The sequence below is a fragment of the Triticum aestivum genome, chromosome 1B (genome assembly GCF_018294505.1).
Source record: "Triticum aestivum cultivar Chinese Spring chromosome 1B, IWGSC CS RefSeq v2.1, whole genome shotgun sequence".
NCBI classification, from domain to species: domain Eukaryota; kingdom Viridiplantae; phylum Streptophyta; class Magnoliopsida; order Poales; family Poaceae; genus Triticum; species Triticum aestivum.
The window spans coordinates 358953968-358969406 of record NC_057795.1 but is presented as its reverse complement, the minus strand read 5'-3'; positions in this window follow the sequence as shown (position 1 = coordinate 358969406).

Genomic DNA, 15439 nt, shown 5'->3' with positions numbered 1-15439 from the left:
CAATTCTATTGGAAAAAGTCCAACTATTATTATTGGAGGTTTTGAATTTCCTCTCCCTACTTTCAAGAAAAAGTATGATATTCTTATTGTTGGGGATGTTCATATCCCCGTTGAGGTAACCTAGTGTTATTCGAAATTTCTCCGGTTTCATGTTATTCGGAATGAGTTTGTTAACAAGACTTGATCAACCTTGTTAGTGGATTCCTTTTGATGATCATGAGATGGATGAAACTAGAAGGCACAACCTTCTGCACCCTCTTTTTACTTTCTGTTATTTAGAACAAATAAAGCAAAAATAGTATTATCTGTCTGTTTTCTGAATTATCCATGCAATAAAAAAATATCCTGAAAATAAAAGTGCTCCAAATGCCCTGCAAATTTAGTATGATTTTTATGGAATATTAGAGGATTTTAGGCACTGAGAACATTGCAGGAGAGGCAAGCACCTGGCCACAAGGGTGGAGGGCGCGCCTACACCCCCTGGGCGCGCCCCCTGTCTTGTGGGCCCATGGTGGCCCCCCTCCACTTATTCCTGCACCCATACACTTCGTCTTCATCCCAAAAAAATCCCCATCCAGCTCAAGCACGAGTTCTAGCTTGTTTTGCTGCGATTTTTGATCTCTTTGCTCAAAGCTCCATTCACAAAATTGCTTTGGGAGATTGTTGCTTGGTATGTGACTCCTCCATTGGTCCAATTAGTTTTTGTTCTAGTGCTTTGTTTTGCTGCATAGGTGACCCTGTTCTTGAGCTTGCATGTCAAATTTATGAGGTCCCAAGTAATTTTGATGCATGATATAGGCTCTAGGCACTTGTGGGAGTAGCTGCTATCAATCTTGTTCAGTTTGATTTACTTTTATTTTGAAGTTACTAAAAATTTCAGAAATTTTTCAGAGGAAGAAATATGTCCAGGAAAATGTACCAAGGTGGTTCCTCAACAAAGAAAGGACCCAGGCGTTCTATGCATGAGCAAGACGATGAACCACCAAGGGAAGCTGAAGTACAGGCTTGTGAGTGGCCATCAGAAGAGTTTATGGTTAATGTAGGCATCAAGGATGAATTTGACGCGTATGTGCATAACGCCGATCTTGAGGACTTCATGCACGATAAGTGTCCTCAGTACTACTATCTAACTGATTCATTCGTGAGAAGGTTTTAATTTTCATCTTCGCGTAACTCTCAAAGTGTCCTGTTTGATATTTATGATCAATCTTATACCATGGACTTAGAAGATTTTACAACTTCTTGCAAACTCCCACAGTGGGGTAATGTTAATGAACCCCGCAAATCTGAATATAAAGACTTTCTTGCTAGTATCACTGTGGGAGAATCTAGGGATATAGCACAAGCTACCATAGGGAGCATTCATTTTCCTGCTATGCATTATTTTGCTCTCTTCATTGGTAGATGCATTAATGGTAAAGATGAAGCATGTCACATGTGTGTCCCTGATCTTTGTGTCCTCAAGAGTGCTGTATTAGGTAATAAAGATTACAACTTTGGGTCAATAGTTGCACGTAGGTTGCATAATAATGGTATTTCTGTAGATTTATTTGGAGGAATTTATGCGACCTGTGTTGCTAATTATCTTGGTATACCTCCATGTGAGGGTGATTTAGAGTTGCCTGCCGTTTATTTAGATTTTGACGTTATGGTCAGGCATCGTTTTCTTGTGAGGAATGAGCAATTCCTCCAGTATCGACTAATCTTTGACAGACGTCGCGCTGTCCATCTTACTCTCCCCGCTCCTTCCCTTTTTGATTACCAGGCAAAACGAAGATATGTTGTTACCAGGGAGGAGGCAGCCGGACACGAGAGTAGAGCGGAGGCAGCTCGCCAACATGTCGTAGCTCAGGAGGCATTGGTTGCTGCATCTCAGTACTACCCCAGTTATAACTTCGGATATCAGCCAGGCTATCCTTGGCATTAGACCAACTTAGGCCAAAATCCTAAGCTTGGTGGAGTACGCATTTCTCACCGACTTTACATTCATGTTCACACACTATTCTAGTTGTCAGTGCTCATACTCTTTCACTATATTATCCATGCTAGTTTAATTTCCTTTTTCTAGTTTTCTTCTTATGTGTTTGATAAACCTTATGGAAAACAAAAAAAATTAGTTAGTTAATTTCCATGTTTGTAGTAGTAATTAAAATGAAAACCCAAAAAGATTTCTCGTTCTTCTTTTACTTGTTGGGAGCTTTCCCGTGTAAATAGTTTTATTTCTTTTCTTTCCTTTGGGGGTCAAGAGTAGAAGACCATATTGAAAATGCTTAGTGGCTCTCATATGGATGGTTGTTGATTTAATCTAGAGCCCATATTACTTTGTCTTGTCTCTTGAATTGAATGCTTGCAGATTCTAGCTTAGTCCAATGCACGTGCACTATTATTATTATACACACCATTCGGTTGTGCAAGTGAAAGGCAATAATGACGATATATGATGGACCAATTGAGATGAGAAAAGCTGGTATGAACTCGACCTCTCTTGTTTGTGTAAATATGATGAGTTCATCATTCCTGATTCAGTCTATTATGAAGTAAACATATTTGCAATGACATATAGAGATTATAGTTGCTTATGCCATGCTTAATTAGATAGGAGCTTATAATGGTTTACCTTGCGTGCCAACATGCTATTAAAATGATTGTGATGTGGTATGATGGGATGGTATCCTCCTTTGAATAAATTAAGTGACTCGACTTGGCACATGTTCACGCATGTAGTTAAAACAAAATCAACATAGCCTTCACGATATTTATGTTCATGGTGGATTATATCCTACTCATGCTTGCACCTAGTGTAGATTAAATTTAATGCATGTTCATGACTGTTGTCACTCTCTCGGTTGGCCGCTTCCCAGTCTTTTGCTAGCCTTCACCTGTACTAAGTGGGAATACTACTTGTGCATCCAAATTCCTTAAACCCCAAAGTTATTCCATATGAGTGCACCATACCTTCCTATATGCGGTATTTACCTGTCGTTCCAAGTAAATTGTATGTGCCAAACTCCAAACCTTCAAATTAAAATTTTGTTTTGTATGCTCGAGGAGCTCATGTTTCAACTAGGGCTGTCTGTATCTTCCATGCTAGGTGGGTTATTCTCAAGAGGAGTGGACTCCGCTCCTCATTCATGAGAAAATGGTTGGTAACCGGGATGCCTAGTCTCATGATCAAAAAGATCAAAGCAAATCAAAATAATTAAAATAAAACTCCCCCAGGGCTGTTGCTAGTTGGAGGCACTCGTTGTTTCGAGTAAGCCATGGATTGAAGCTTATTGGTGGTGGGGGAGTATAAACTTTTACCATTCTGTTTGGGAACCCCCTATAATGTATGTAGCATGGAAGATATCGCCATCTCATAGTTGTTGCGTTGACAGTGAAAGTATACCGCTCAAAATGTTATTCATATCTATTTTAAAATCGAGCTCTAGCACCTCTACAAATCCCTGATTCCCTTTGCAAAGGGCCTATCTATTTACTTTTATGTTGAGTCATCACCCTCTTATTAAAAAGCACCCGCTGGAGAGCACACTGTCATTTGCATGCATTACTGTTAGTTTATATTGGGTATGACTTGACTGGATCTCTTTTACCATGAATTACAATGTTTAGTCAGTCCTTGATCTTTAAAGGTGCTCTGCATTTATGTTTTGCGGTCTCAGAAAGGGCTAGCGAGATACCATCTTGTTATATTATATTATGATTGTTTTGAGAAAGTGTTGTCATCCGAGTTTTATTATTATTGCTCGCTAGTTGGTTATGCCGTTGATATGAGTAAAAATGAGACCTAGGTGTTATTGTGAATATGGTTAGTTCATAATCTTTGCTGAAACCTTGAATGCTGGCTTTACATATTTACAACAACAAGAGCAAACGGAGTTTGTAAAAGTTTTTCTTTATCACTTTCAGTTTATCAATTGAATTGCTTGGGGACAAGCAAAGGTTTAAGCTTGGGGGAGTTGATACGTCTCCAACGTATCTACTTTTTCAAACACATTTGCCCTTGTTTTGGACTCTAACTTGCATGATTTGAATGAAACTAACCCGGACTGACGCTGTTTTCAGCAGAACTGCCATGGAGTTGTTTATTGTGCAGAAAACAAAAGTTCTCGGAATGAACTGAAAATCCACGGAGATAACTTTTGGAAAATATAAAAAATACTGGAAAAAGATGAAGGCCGGGGGGCCCACACCCTATCAACGAGGGTGGGGGGCGCCCCTGGGCGCGCCCCCCTGTCAGTGTACTAAAATAGGGGCGATCTTTTGTACCCCTTATTCGTGCACGGGCAGTCGGAGCCGCGCCCACGACCACACTTACGCAGGGCGGAGACAGGAAATCACAACCACAACACGGTAACAAGACAATGCCAACGGCCGAGACCACAGAGAGCAGATGGATGAAGCGGGTTTCCCCGGCGAGACCCTTGCCGGGGCACCCTCAGCAGCGCCGACAAGACCCTTGCCGAGGCGGCTCGCCCACACCAGCGGAGTAAGCCACCCTCGAACCCACGGTCTCCAACACCATCAACCACATTGGGCCAGGGCTCGGGAGACACCTCCATGGTGACATGCAGATCTTTGTGAAGACAAAGAATATTCAAGATCAGATGAGGATTGGAAGGCAACGACCCTCGACAAGATTCTTGCTGGGGGAACCCACAAGACCCCCAGCAAGATCCCTGCCGGGGACGACAACGCGCCACGGCAAGACCCTTGCCGGGCCACCCGGCAAGGCCCTTGCCAAGGGCGTTAGCGGGGCCACTGCCAGGCCCGCACCAACCAAGTCTCCACCGCCATTCACATGCAGCTGCCAGCCCAACCAGCTGGGCAGGCACCTGCATGGCAACATGTAGCTTCCAGGACAACTCAGCACACGACTACGTGGCGGCATGCAGATCTTCGTGAAGGCTCCACCACTGCGCCACCTCAGCTACTTGCTTGCCTACATGGCACCGCATGCATCGCTGGCCAGGGCGCGTGTCGGGGCGAGGAGGAGCGGCGATGGATGGGACGGGCCTCGCTCCCGTCCCCGATAAAGCAAGAGGACACCTAAGCTACGCATTAAATGCGTCTTGTCCTGTAATACGAGCAATAAGCTCATAGCACTGTAAGCCTTTCCACCTCCTGTGTGCCACTGTGGCAGCCCCTTTCGACTATAAAAGGAGGCCCATAGCATACTGGAGGGGGATTCAGATCTTTTGAACCACGCAACTACCATAGCTAGTTCAAGAGCTCAATAACACTCAATACATCCACCAAAGCAGGACTAGGGTTTTACGCATCCTCGCGGCCCGAATCTGGGAAAACGATCCTTGTGCTGATTGCTAATCCTGCTCTTCTCACAACCCTGCGCCCCCGCAACCGCAGAAGGGATCCTCATGATCCCATAGGTGTCGTTTCCCACTGACATCTTTGGCGCGCCAGGTAGGGGGCGCAATTGTGAGAATCTGGTCTAGTAGTTGGACCAGCAGTTCTTCATCGCCATTGCTCCTAAGAAGAAGAGGACCACGGCGATCGGGTCGTCCGGGACCGGACTGCCAGTACCTGTGCGGACCAGTAGAGGGCTAGTCACGGAGAGAACCCGTGGCGCGGCCCGCGAACATCCACATCACCCTGGCAGTCCAAGCTTGGTGAGCGGCGTCATTCGTACGCCTGGCGATGAGCCACGCGCTGCGAGCTCTAGGGACGGAGTCGGGCCCCCCCAGGCGGTGCGTGGCACTCCAGGGGCGTCATCGTGCCGCCAGCCGGCGGCGCGACGACCTCCAAGACACCAACACCGGCGCCCACGGCGCGCTCTTCTTAGGTCATGCGCGATGAGCAGTGCCGCCCTGCTGGTGACCCTGGGCGCCGCCCTAGGAAGAGTCCCGTGCGCCCTTCACATGATGAGGAGGGCCAGCATGCGCGCCGAGGTGCTGGCGGAGGTGGCGGACGGCTGCAGGGCTGTGATGGGGCTCCTTCTAACGCGGTTAGAAGTCGAAGCGCATCGTGGTCCACACAGCTTTCGCTGCCGCCCACGCCAGCAGAAGCCCTAGCACGCGCGCAGCTGCTCCTCGACTTTCCTCCCACTGCGAAGAAGCTTGAAGAATGGAGGGCCACCATCCGGAGCCTCATCGGCATCGCTAACAACGACGAGTTGCGGCTGGCGGGACCCGTAGGCCGTCGCTCCGTCCAGCCGCCGCACGCCAGCGAAGGCCGGGCCGGAGGCGATGCAGCCATGATGCACTCCTCTCCTCCACGCCGGCCACCATGGGTGTTGGCCCGTTGCAACGACGCTCGTGATGATATCTCCATAGCATCGTCTGACCCGCGAACCCACCGCGACCAATGTCAAGTTCTTCGGGAGCGAGCTCGTGAAGATGCTTGAACCACCATCGAGCGACGGCGTGACACGCGCCACCAGTCGGACAGGCACGCAGGGCCCACTATGGACCACCCAGCACCGGGAGGCTATGGTGGCCTACCCTACGAGGTGGGTTGTCCAGCCTTCACCCGTGAGCTGTGGCAGTTCCAGTGGCCCTCCCACTTCATGTTCAAGCCCGGCGTTGGCGAGAAGTACAACGACAAAACTCACCCGTCGGAGTTCCTCAGCATCTACACCATCGCGATGCAAGCTGTTGGGGGCCGTGACGATAAGGTGCTTGCCAATTACTTCCCATTGGCACTCAAGCCCAATGTTATGTCATGGTTGATGCACTTGCCGGTGAATCCATTTCTTCTTGGGCGGATCTGTGTCATGAGTTTGTTGGTGCCTTTACTGGAGGCCACCAAGCTCATGGCTAGGCAAGCGACTTGCACATCATCCCCCAGAAAGAAGGAGAAAACTTGCGTAAGTACATCCAAAGGTTCAGCCGAGTGCAGTACAACATCCCCGACGTTCATCCTGCCGCCGTGATCAGTGCATTCCATTAGAATGTGCGCAATCGTAAGATGCGCGAGGAGCTGGCGATGAACAAGGTCAAGGATGTGGCCGAGCTTTATGTTCTAGCCGATCGGTGCACTCGCGCTGAAGAGGGAAGGAAGTACCCCGACGAAGACGCTGGCGCAGAAACCGACTCCACGGATGATACCGCCGCCCCGGCAAAGAAGGACCGACGCTGTAATAGGAAGCGCAAGGGAAAGACCGTGCTTGCCGTCAAGGGGTCTAACGACACCGGCGCCACCAAGAAGGCCAAGGCGAGCGACCCCGGCAAGGAGGTTGCCGGGTGTGCTTCTTACCGGGCCTTGTTGGCTGCCGACAAGCCAGGGGGATCCGACAAGCAGTATTGCAAGATCCATCGCACCAAGGGCCATGAACTCCAGAACTGCCGGCAAGTGGAGCTGCTCGCTGAGAAGCAGAAAGCCGAGTATGAGCGACGGGACAAGGAGAAGGGCCAAGAGGGTGCCGAGGGATCCGGCTAGAAGCGTGATGGCCAAGGAGGCCGTCGTGGCAAAGATAATTAGCAGGAGAGGCCCACTGGGGGCCGTGACAAGAAGCAGGAAGACGATGATCACAATGAGGACGATGAGTCCGGCGACCACGAGTTCCAGAAAGCCACAGAAGCCATGTGCGTCGATGGCGGTGCCTCGCTGCATACATCCCACCGTCAGCTCAAGCAGTGGGTGCGTGAGATCACAGCGGTGGAGCCTTCGTTCGATGCACGGAAGCCGCTGAAGTGGTCCAGCACGCCTATCATCTTCGACACCGAGGACCACCCTGACCGCACCACTGCGGTCGGGTGCCTCCCGTTGTTGGTCTCACCAACAATCCACAACCTCAAGGTGACGAAGATGCTAGTTGACGGTGGGGCCAGTCTGAACGTGATCTCGCTTGTTGTGATCAAGAGGCTGCAGATCCCTGATGGAGACCTCGAGGATACGGGCACGTTCCAAGGGGTCAATCCGGGGAGGAGCCAGCTGAAGGGAAAGGTCATGCTTCCCGTGACATTCGGAGGTGAGTTGAACTACAGGACAAAGAGGATCGTCTTTGATGTAGCCAAGATCCCCTTGCCCTACAACAGGATCCTCGGCCGCCCGACACTGGCCAAGTTCATGGTGGCTTCTCAGTATGCCTACAACACGCTGAAGATGCCCGGGCCGATGAACATCATCACCGTCTCCTCCGACCAGAAAGACGCGTTGATTTGCGCCGACCAACTCTACTGGGAGGCAGTTGCAGCAGCTGCCGCCAAGGCACCTGCTCCTGCTGACAGTGTCCCAGGAGGAAAAAAGACCAGCGAGACCCTACGCACCCACTCCGGCAAGCGCACCTCTTCGGAGTGTTGCGCTCCCGTTGAGGACGTGCCAGAGAGCTCCACCGGCAAGAGCAAGAAGTCCAGAGCTGCACTACCAGAGACCAAGAAGGTGTCTGTCAAGGAGGATGACACGGGGGGAGCTTTTACCATAAGCTCCACCCTCGACGGCAAATAAGAAAGCGAGCTCGTCACTTTCCTGCGGGCCAATGTCGATGTGTTTTCATGGCAAGCCTCCGACATCCCCGACGTTCCCAGGGAAGTGATTGAGCACCATCTTGCTGTCTGTCCTCATGCACAACCCGTCAAGCAGAAGGTCAGGAAGCAAGCTCTGGAGAGGTAGGAGTTCATCACGGAGGAGATCATGAAACTAGAGGCGACGGGCTTGGTAAGGGGGGGTGCTCCATCCGACGTGGTTGGCCAACCCGGTACTGGTGCGCAAGGCAAACGGGAAGTGGAGACTGTGTATTGATTACACAGACATTAATAAAGCTTGTCCAAAGGATCCCTTCCCATTACTGCGCATCGACCAGATTGTTGACTCCACGGCCGGGTGTGACCTTTTATCATTCTTTGACGCCTACTCAGGGTACCACCAGATCTTCATGACAAAAGAAGACGAGGAGAAGACAACATTCATCACCCCATGTGGTACGTATTGCTTTTTATGGATGCCTTTTGGTTTGAAGAGTGCTGGCTCAACCTTTGCAAGAGCAGTCCAAATAGGTTTTGAACCCCAGCTGCATAGAAATATGGAAGCTTATATGGATGACATAGTGGTCAAAACCAAGGACAAAGCAACACTTGTGCAAGATCTGAAGGAAACATTTGCGAACCTGCGCAAGATCAATCTCAAGTTGAACCCTGAGAAGTGTGTCTTTGGTGTCCCGTCCGGCAAGCTTCTCGGGTTCTTTGTGTCGCAATGCGGGATTGAGGCAAACCGAGATAAGATCAAGGCCATCGAGCAGATTGAGGCACCTAAACGGATCAAAGACGTGCGTCGGCTCACTGGCTGCGTTGCCGCCATGAGCAGATTCATATCCAAGTCCGCGGAGCGTGCCCTTCCTTTTTTCAAGATCTTGAAGAAGACGGGCCCAATGGAGTGGACCCCGGAGGCCGACGCAGCGCTGCAGGATTTAAAGAAGTACCTATTCTCTACCCTAGTGCTGGTTGCGCCCAAACCACAAGAATCATTGCTGCTGTACCTAGCAGCAACGATTTAGGTGGTTAGCGCCGCACTAGTGGCGCAGAGGGAGGCCGACGAAGAGGCAACGGCAGCGGCAGAGTCCATGGATGGTGAGCCGGAACCTTCCCCGGAAGGGCTTGGTCTCGGCAAGACTGAGTCCCCGGGAGAGGCTGATGCCAGTGCGACAGGGCCCGTGCGGCTAGGTGAAGTGGCGTAGAAGAAGAAAATGGTGCAACACCCAGTTTACTTCGTTAGCTCCCTCTTGCAGGGGGCTAGGTAGAGGTACTCAGGTGTGCAAAAATTGCTCTTCGGCCTCCTTATGGCCTCGAGGAAGCTGCGTCATTACTTCCAAGTGCACGAGATCACCGTGGTCACCCGCCTCCCATTGCAACGGATACTGCATAACCCAGATGCAACGGGAAGGATCGTGGAATGGGCCCTGGAGCTGTCGAGTTTTGGTTTAAAGTTCGAAAGCACCTCAACGATTCAGAGCAGAGTATTGGCGGAGTTCATTGCAGAATGGACCTCGAAGCCCGACGAAGAGGTACAGGAGACCACTCTCCCCGGCAAGGAAGCGAGCCGCAACTGGATCCTGTACTTTGATGGGGCTTTTTTGCTACAAGGCGCCGGTGCTGGCGTGCTGCTTGTCGCGCCCACCGGAGAGCACCTCAAGTATGTCGTCCAAATGCACTTTCCCCGGGAGATGTCAACTAACAACACCGCCGAGTATGAGGGCTTGCTTGCCGGTCTCAGGATCGCAGCAGACCTCGGAGTCAAAAAGCTCATCGTCAGGGGTGATTCACAGCTTGTCGTCAGGCAGATCAACAAAGATTACCAAAGCCCGTTGATGGAAGCTTACGTGAATGAAGTGAGGAAACTAGAGGAGCGCTTTGACGGTATACAAGCAGAGCATGTCCCTCAGACGGAAAACGACATCACCAACTACCTGTCAAAGCGTGCTGCCTTCAAGCTACCTGTGGAACCAGGTACTTTTGTGCTTCGGTTAACTCAACCATACATCGAACCATCAACCGGGCAGAACAAGTGGAGGAAGTTGAGCCCCGGCAAGTACTTCCCCACCGAGCTCCTCGGAGCCGCTGGCAAAGATGTTATCGTGGATGCCGATCCTGTCGCGGGGCAACCGACTTCGGCAGGGCCTCAGGCCATTGCCGTAGAGACGACCGCTCTCGTGGCAGAAGAGATGCCTTTGGTCCTTGCCGTCGAGCCACAGGCTACGGCATGGGCGCAACACACCATCCGATTCCTCCAAATAGGAGAGCTTCCTAAGGAGTAGGAAGAGGCAGAGAGAGTAGCACGCCGGTCTGCTCTGTACCAACTCGTTGACAACGTCTTGTACAGAAAAAGACCGAATGGGGTGAAATTGAAGTGCATCTCCCGGGAGGAAGGACTAGAGCTGTTGGCAGAGATACATGGAGGCATATGTGGCTCCCACATAGGGTCGAGGGCCCTTGCTGGCAAGGCTTTCTGGCAAGGTTTCTTCTGGTCCACTTCCCTCCAGGATGCGACGACACTAGTAACCAAGTGTGAAGCGTGTCAGTTCCATTCGAAGAAGCTTCATCGACCAGCCCAAGCCCTTCAAACCATCCCTCTCTCTTGGCCCTTCTCGGTCTGGGGGCTCGACATATTGGGCCCTTTCCCTCGTGCTGTCGGGGGCTTTGAGTACTTGTATGTTGCAATCGACAAGTTCACAAAGTGGCCGGAGGTGGAAGCGGTGAGGAAGGTGATGGTGCAGTCAGTCATCAAGTTCTTCAAGGGGCTAGTTTGCCGTTTTGGTGTACCCAGCAGGATCATCACCGACAACGGCACACAGTTCACAAGCCATGCCTTCATGCAGTACATTGAGGATCTCGGCAGCAAGGTCTGTTTTGCTTCCGTGGCACACCCACGGAGCAATGGCCAAGCGGAGAGAGCAAATGCTGAAGTTCTCTGAGGCTTAAGAACGAAGACTTTTGACAGACTGCGCCAGAGTGGAAGGAACTGGATTGATGAGCTGCCGGTGATTCTTTGGTCGATCAGAACGACGCCAAATAGAGCCACCGGCCAAACACCCTTTGCCCTGGTCTACGGGGCAGAAGTAGTTCTCCCCACGGAACTCATGTATGGGTCACCTCGAGTGCTCGCTTATGATGAGCTTGAGCAAGAGCGATTGCGGCAAGATGACACAATGCTCCTTGAGGAAGATCGTCTCCGGGCGGCTGTGAGAGTAGCTTGCTACCAGCAGGCCTTGCGCCGCTACCATAGCCGCAAGGTTCATGCCCAGAGCTTTGAGGAAGGCAACCTTGTTCTTCGGCATGTTCAGTCGGCCAAGAATTCCAACAAGTTGACGCCAAAGTGGGAAGGCCCTTATTGGTAACACGAGTCACGAGGCCCAGCGCAGTCCGCCTGGAGACCGAAGATTCCATTCCAGTGAGCAACTCCTGGAACATCGATCATCTTCGCAAGTTTTACCCATAAGGCGCGGCTGCCGGGCCTCCCGGTAAGCCACCCTTTGTACAAGCCTTGCCAGCAAGGCATGTAACCCTCTGTACAAAGCCAGGCGCAGACCCTGAGCATAAATAAACGAAGCGCTGGCGCCCTAAGTCATAGCATGCATGCTAGATTGAGTCTCTCCCTCGGTTAGGGTTGATAGTGCTTAGCGGTGACTAACCCCTAGTATAGATGTCGAGTTTGCGTCATTTTGTTCCTATCCACACTCTTTGGTGTGCAGGGTACATGATAGGTTTCCGCCAAGCCAAGTGGAAGGAAGACAACAAGCCAGCACCCCAGGCCCGGCGAACCGAGCTTGCCGAGGGCAAAAGACACAGAGGTCCACCCACGGCAAGTCAAGGTTGCCGGGGGCTGCAGATTCAGATATGTTTTCCCATCCCCTTTCATTCATTTCCGTATGAAACTTGGGATGTATGGAACCTCGTTTTGTTCCAAGGCTGTCGTGCTCCCCTTGTTCCTATCACCCAAGGGCTTCTTGGTTCGGAATATGGTTGTAACCGCGGCGACAAGGAAGCAAGCGTAGGGCCCACCCCCACTTCGTCCTAGGCTCCGCCAAAGGCGTGAGTATGGGCGAATGGAGTGGGGGAACAGCGAGGCCTGTTGCCGGGCAATGATGCTTATATTGAAAATAACAAGGATTTGTTCCTTGGTATGGGCTTGGCTCACATGCACGCACAAGACCCGGCAAGCACCCTTTCTCCATTAATGCGTTCCATACAGGAAATGAAACAAGAAGGCAAAAGGGCAAAAGGGGCGCCTAGGCAAGGTACGAGCAGCAGAAGGCACCAGAAGAACATCCCGGTGGCCACCCCGAAGGGAAGCTGGTGATGATGATGATGGGAGAAGAGCTGGAAGATGAGGCGGCAGGACCGTCAATATGCTAGGAAGGCATCGGTGCCATCATACTCTGACTTGACGGCCCGCCACCCACCTTCTTCGCCTTCTTCGGCCTCCCTACGCCAGCCGCCCAAGGAGGCGACCACGAGAAGTTCAAGGAGCCGGCGACGCGGATGATGGGGTCGCCGGTGTCGCCCCAGAGCGGTGCGCCCGACGCCTAGTGGGACCCGTCATCCTGCCACCCGCCACCCTCGTCACGCTGCCGCTGTCCTCCTCGCCACTCTCGCTCGAGGAGGAATCTTCATCGTCGGAGGAGCTCTCCACGTAGCACTTTAGACGAGTGCCAAGGTCTCCAAAAACCTTGACGGAGAGCAGGCCATCCTCCATCAACTTGAACAAGAGAACGTGCCCCGGCGTCAAACTGTGGATGCGAGCAAAGGTCTTCCACCCGCGGGGAAGATACATGACATGGGGGCCTAGGAAGTCGACATCGTCCCACGTCCTGCTGTTCCCGCAGCCCCTCATATGCAGTCTCAGCACCTATGGCGGGTCTAGCTCCATGGCCCGAGCAAACGGGGTCAAGAGATGAAGACGATGGCGCGCCGGCCGGCGCAGCCTAACGAAGAACTCGTAAGGGTTGTCCCCGACATGGCCCTCCATGGGGGGAAGGGCTGCTGGTAGAGGCGAGGCCGATGCACCGCCCCGTTCTCCTCTCCCCCGAGCGCCACGGCGACCTCGGCTCCACCCTCTCCCTCTTCCCCTCGCGGCCGGCTCCGCCGCCGCAGGCTCTTGGGAGGGAGCGACGCACTGTCGGGCAGAGACCCTCGCCGCCACCGATGAAGCGTCGCCGCGCCCCCTCGCATCGCAGAAGGATGGAGAGAAGCCGATAACGAATGATTTGGAGACACAGTTCCTCCTGCTCCCCTCTTTATAAAGAGGCGAGGGCGGGGCTCAGCCACCCCTTTCGGCCAATCTGGCTCATTGAAGTGACAGCGGGCGGGGCCGTCGACCGCCCTCCCCGCCCAAGTGAAGGCGCGTGGGAATCGACCCACGCGCGCGCGACTTCCCGTATCCCGCGCACCTGTCATTCGCTCTGCGTCATGCATGTAGCAAACGTGGCACGAGAGACAGACGCAATGGGATGCGTGGAGTGACGGTTCCCAAGTAAGGGCAGTAAATGAGCGGTGGTCCTGCGGTCTCAAGAGGACACGCAAGCCACCTCTTTACTGTCTACCACAAGATGACGCCAGCGTGCTTCAGTCACGCGCGTGCACGCGACCCCCATGTTGCGCATTCAACATGGGTCGTGGGGAAGCGCAGCAGACGGAAAGTTATCGTGGTAAAAACCACCCCGCCTACCCGCGCACCATTCTGGGCCTGGCCCAACAACGCATTGCGCTTATGTGTGGACCAGGCCCGGGTGTCGGTGTCAAAACCGGCGGCTCTCGGGTAGGGGGTCCCGAATTGTGCGTCTAAGACTAATGGTAACATGAGGCTGGGGACAAGATGTTTACCCAGGTTCGGGCCCTCTCGATGGAGGTAAAACCCTACTTCCTGCTTGATTGATCTTGATGATATGAGTATTATAAGAGTTGATCGGGTTTCCAATCCACCCATTCCTCCGCGTCCCGTATCTGCTAAGAGGCGTCGGGTTTCCAATCCACCCATTCCTCCGCGGGCTCCTGGAGTTCTACGGTCTCCAGTTGCATAGTCTTACCCCCGCCTCCATACTGCACATTGCGGGCTGCGTTGCCCTCTGTGAGCTGTTCCTGGGCTGCGAAGCTCATTTCGAGCTATGGAAGAGGTTATTTTGCCTCATCCCCCGCAACCAGGAGGGATCTATATATCAAGTGGGCGGAGTCGAAATATGGCGCATCACCCAAACCGGATACCTGTCCGGTACTCCCAAGAATGCGTCCAAAGACTGGCCCTCGGAGTGGTTTTATGTTGATGATGTTCCCCTTCCGGACCCAGTCCGGACGGGCCTTCCTGATTTTACCAATACTCCCTGAAGAAACGCCAAAGCTGGCGCCCTTGGAGCCCCCAGGAGGAAGAAAACAGGGAAGTCTTCTATCTGATGAGCCGGATACAAACCCTGGTCAAATCAGGATTGACAATAATCGAAGTTATGTCAATATGCATAATAAGGGGAGTGCAGCCACTTCAATATAGGGGAAAACCCATGTGGCACTTCAATGGAGAAGACGGTGCCTCCCGCTGTGGTCGCAAAGGTCCGGACTCCACCACATCTCTGGCAATGATACTATCCGAATTGTACAAGGGAGAAGAAGAGGAGTTCCTCCGCATCAAACCGCGGGATGGATTTTCCATGTACATCCCCCGAAGCTAGGTAAGTGGTCGTCTTTTACTCAACTCTATTTGTTCTTACCTTCCTTGCCACAATTATTTACCTTGCTGTTTCAAAACAGGAACTAAGGAAGGCCGTGAAAGAGTTCAACAGCCCTTCTCCGCAGCTAGAGGATCCTGGCCGGGCTCTCCACCCCGGATTTGAAGAAGATCCGGACATATCCGTGGAATTCATTGACAGGACTTTCTATCAGGCAAGCAGTGACGGCTCTTTGGTGGCCATCATCGCGGATTATCCCAGACTGCTTCCTGTGTCGCACGTAAGTAATGCCGGGGTTCCAAGCTTCCGAAAGGATTCCTTCGCTTTGCCGTA